At 36.8% G+C, this 5,104-nt stretch overlaps 1 non-coding gene across 1 annotated transcript; it reads left to right on the top strand.

Annotated features, from left to right (window-relative positions):
• Positions 1–4,772: 4,772 nt before the first annotated feature.
• Positions 4,773–4,879, top strand: LOC141420012 (U6 spliceosomal RNA). Its single transcript, XR_012444719.1, has one exon. It is a non-coding gene; the product is annotated as a U6 spliceosomal RNA (small nuclear RNA).
• Positions 4,880–5,104: the final 225 nt, after the last annotated feature.

Raw genomic sequence — 5,104 nt, 5'->3', positions numbered from 1 at the left:
GTTTTGCTTTGTTTTGTTTTAGAGGAATTCATTTGCTTGGTTTGTTTGTTTTGAGACAGTCATTACATAACCCAGGCTGGCCTTGAACTCAGGTTCTTCCAGTCTCAGTCTTTGCACTTCTGGAATTACAGGCATGAACCACCATAGCTGGCATGGAAGGAAATTGTTAGGGACTGATTCATCACTGTTTATACATCCCTTGGGCCAGTATCTGGCACAATGTTTGTCAAATGGTTGAAAGTTTACAAAGAATGAGATTATCTCACACTGACATACGTCACAGTAAGTTGGATCTGGGTACACATTATTGCCTTCATTTTTCTATCTCTATTTTATTAGCGTATATAATTGTATAAAGGCATTTCATGAGAAAGGTAAAACAGGTCATGTCTGGGGGTTGTTACCAGTGAGAGGGGGGAGGTTATAAGGAAAGGATGTAGGAGGTTGAATATGGTGGAAATACTGTGTACACATGTATGTAAGTAGAAAAATGAGACCTGTTGAAATTATTCCAGGAATGGGGGATGGGGGATAAAAGAGAATGATGGAGTGGGTGAATTCAATTATGATATATTGTAAGAACTTTTGTAAATGTCACAATGTACCCCCAGCACAACAATAATATGACAGTAAATTAAAAAAAGGGATTTCACTGTTATATGTCCATATATGAATATAATGTACTTTGATCAAATTCATTATTCTATTTTCATATAGCCATGTGAAGTACTTCAATCATATTCCCCCCCTTTGCCCTCTTCTTTTACCCTTCCCCACCCACTGTTTTCCATCCAAACAGTCCCCCTTTTACAATCATGTCATATTGTATTTTTTAGATCTAGATTCTGCACATGAGCAAAAACGTGATATTTGTGTTTCTGAGCTTGACTTACCTTATTTAACATGGTGCTCTTCAGTTCCATCAATTCTTCTGCAAATAACATAATTTCTTCTTTATTGCTGAATAATACTCTATTGTGTATATGTGCCACATTTTTTTATCCACTCATCAGTTGTTGGGCACCTGGGCTGATTCTATAGCTTGACTATTATGAATAGTGCCCAATACCCATGGGTATACAAGTATCTATTATGTGTTGACTTAAATTCCTCCAGATATATGACCATGCATGTTATAGTATGATCATACGGTAGTTCTATTTTTAGTTTTTTTGAGGAAACTCCATATTGATTTTCACAGTGGCTGCACTAATTTATAGTCTCACCAACAGTATAGAAGGGTTCCTTTTCCCTGCTTCCTTATCAACAGTCATTGTTGCTTTTTTCTTTTGTTTATTTATTTATTTATTTATTTATTTATTTATTGTGGTACTGAAGATTAAACTCAGGGCCTTGTGTTGCTAGGCAAGTGCTCTACCATTTGAGCCACACTTGAGTCCTGTTGTTTGTTTGTTTTGATGATAGGCAAAATGGAGAGAGTGAATCCTTGCCTCTTTATTAATATTAGAGGAAGTGGTTATAGGTTTTCCCCACTTACTATGATGCTGGATATAGGTTTATCATATAAAACCTTTATTAGTTGAGGCATGTTCCTTCTATTTCAACTTTCTTCAGAGTATTTATCATGAAGGGATGCTGAATTTTGTCAGAAGCTTTTTCTGTGTCTATTGAGATGATCACATGATTTTTGGCTTTTATTCTGGTTATGTGCTATATTATGTATGCAGAACCATCCTTGGAAAGAAACCAACTTGATCATGGTGTATCATCTTTTTAATATGTTGTTGAGCTTGGTTTACAAGTATTTTTTTTTTTGAGAATTTTACATCTATGTCTATCAAGGAAATTGGTCTACAATATTCATCTTTTGTTGTGTTCTTACCTGGTTCTGGTATCAGGGTAATGCTGCCTTTAATAAATGAGTTTGTTAGCATTCCTTCCCTTTCTATTTTATGGAATAGTTTGAGAAGCACTCACTGTTAATTCTTCTTTAAAGAGCTGGTAGAATCCAGCAGTGAATCCATCTGGTCCTCTGCTCTTTTTTCTTGGGAGACTCTTTATTACTGCTTCAATTTCAGTGCTTGTTATAGATCTATTGAAGTGGTTTATTTGTTCCTGGTTCAATTTTGATTAATCATATGCATCTAGAAATGTATCCACTTCAAGACTATTTACTTTATTTGAATATTAGTTTTTAATATATTCCCTAATGATTCTCTAAATTTCATTGGTGTTTTTCTAGATATCCCTTGTCTACTCTCTAATTTTATTCATTTTGTTCTTGTCTCTTTTTCTTTTGGTTAGTTTGCCTAAGTGTCTGTCAATTTTGTTCATCTTTTCAAAGAACCAACTTTTTGCCTCATTGTTCTTTTAGTCTCCATTTCATTAATTTGTGTCCTGATATTTATTATTTCTTTCCATCTACTGCTTTTGGGTTTGATCTATTCTTGTTTTTCTAAAAGCATGAAGTGCACATTAGATTATTTATTTGAGACCCTCTGGTTTTTTAATGAGGGCACTCATAGCATTAAGCTTCCCTCTTAGCACTGCCTTAATGTGTCCCAGAGATTCTGGTAAGTTGTGTTTTCATTCTCATTTACATCTAAGTTTTTTTCATTTGCCCCTTTATTTCTTCCATGACCCACTGAGCATTCAAGATTAAATTGTTCAGTCTCCCTGTGTTTGAATATTTTCTATAGTTTCTCTTATCATTCCTTATTTTGTTCCATTTGTGGCCTGATAAAATATAGGGGGTCATTTCAATTTTTGTATATTTATTAAGACTCCCTTTATTTCCTAAGATAAGATCTATTTTGGAGAAAGTTCATGAGCTGCTAAGAAGAATGTGTTCTGCAGCTGTTGGGTGGATTATTCTGTATATATCTATTAAGTCTATTTGATGTACAATGTCATTCAATTCCTAAGTTTACTACTTGATTCTTTGTCTGGATGACCTATCTATTGGTGAAAGTGGGGTACTAAAATCACCCACTGTTATTGTGTTATGGGCTATCTGTGTTTTTTTTTTCTTTATTCATTTATCCTTATGTGCATACATTGTTTGGGTCATTTCTCTCCCCTACCCCACCCCCACCCCGTCCCCTCACTCTCCTCCCCACTCCCCTCGCTTCCAGGCAGAACCTGTTCTGCCCTTTTCTCCAATTTTGTTGAAGAGAAGACATAAGCAATAATAAGAAAGACAAAGCATTTTTGATAGTTGAGATAAGGATAGCTATACAGAGAGATTCTTAGAATTGCTTCCATGCACAAGTGTATTGCAACCCAAATTGATTCATCTCTACCTGATCTCTTCACTACTTCCCACTCACCTTCCCATATTGACCTCTGTCATTTTAAGGTTACTGTATTAGCTCCTCTGCAGTGGGCACATCAAATGCTTTCAAGTTTTGGGTTTCCTACCTATCCCCATTCCTCCCGTATGTGCTCTCCCCTTAGTGTGTGACCCAAGTCCAACAACATTACTGCCTTTGCTCTAGATCTAAAGTCTGCTTATGAGGGAGAACATACAATTTTTGGTCTTCTGACCTGGCTAACCTTCCTCAGGATGAAGATCTCCAGTTCCATCCATTTACTTGTGAATGATAAAATTTCATTCTTCATGGCTTAGTAAAATTCCATTGTGTATAAATACCACATTTTCTTAATCCATTCGTCAGTAGTGGGGCATCTTGGCTATTGTGAATAGTGCTGCAATAAAAAAGGGTGTGCGGGTGCCTCTTGAGTAACCTGAGTCTCATTCCTTTGGGTATATCCTCAGGAGTGGGATTGCTGGATCATATGGCAGATCTATGTTTAGTTTTTTACGAAGCATCCGTATTGTTTTCCAGAGTGGTTACACTAGCTTGCATTCCCACCAGCAGTGTATGAGGGCTCCTTTTTCCCCACATCTTCACCAACACCTGTTGTTGGTGGTGTTATTGATGATAGCTATTCTAACAAGGGTGAGGTGGAATCTTAGTGTGATTTTGATTTGCATTTCCTTTATGGCCAGAGATGGTGAGCATTTTTTCATGTGTTTTTTGGCCATTTGAATTTCTTCTTTTGAAAAAGTTCTGTTACTTCAGTTGCCCATTTCTTTATTGGTTCATGGATTTGGGGAGAGTTTAGTTTTTTGAGCTCCTCATATATTCTGATTATCAGTCCTTTGTTTCATGTATAGCTCTCAGTTCGGAGACCATTTCTTTTGTTGTGCAGAAGCTTTTCAATTTTATATAGTCCCATTTGTCCATCCTTTCTCTTAGAGGCTGAACTGCTGAGGTTCTATTGAGGAAGTCCTTGCCTATACCTATTGCTTCCAGAGTATTCCCTGCTCTTTCCTGTACTAACTTCAGAGTTTGGGGGTCTGAAATTAAGGTCCTTGATCCATTTTGAGTTGATACTAGTACAGGGTGATAAACATGGATCTAGTTTCAGTTTTTTGCAAGCAGACAACCACTTTTCCCAGCAACATTTGTTGAAGAGGCTGTCTTTTCTCCATCATATGTTTTTGGCACATTGTCAAAAACAAGTGGGCATAGCTGTATGGATTCATATCCGGGTCCTCTATTCTGTTCCACTGGTCTTCATGTCTGTTTTTGTGCCAGTACCATGCTGTTTTTATTCCTATTGCTTTGTAATATAGTTTGAAGTTGGGTATTGTGATACCTCCAGCATTGCTCTTTTTGCTGAGTATTGCCTTGGCTATTCGTGGCCTCTTGTGTTTCCAAATGAACTTCAGGGTAGATTTTTCAAACTCTGTGATGAATGTCATTGGGATTTTGATGGGAATTGCATTAAACATATAGATTGCTGTGCTCGCTTCGGCAGCACATATACTAAAATTGGAACGATACAGAGAAGATTAGCATGGCCCCTGCGCAAGGATGACATGCAAATTCGTGAAGCATTCCATATTTTAAAAAAAAAAAAAATGTAGATTTCTTTTGGTAGAATTACCATTTTTGCTATGCTGATTCTACCAATCCATGAGCACGGGAGATCTTTCCACCTTCTGTAGTCTTCCTCGATCTGTTTCTTCAGGGGTCTGTAGTTCTCCTTGTAGAGATCATTCACATCCTTTGTTAAGTTTACTCCTAGGTATTCGATTTTTTTTTGAGGTTATCGTAAATGGAATTGTTTCCAT

The sequence above is a fragment of the Castor canadensis genome, chromosome X, assembly GCF_047511655.1.
Source record: "Castor canadensis chromosome X, mCasCan1.hap1v2, whole genome shotgun sequence".
Lineage (NCBI taxonomy): Eukaryota > Metazoa > Chordata > Mammalia > Rodentia > Castoridae > Castor > Castor canadensis.
The sequence above is the reverse complement of the archived record's forward strand: the minus strand, read 5'-3'. Positions and strand labels throughout refer to the sequence as shown.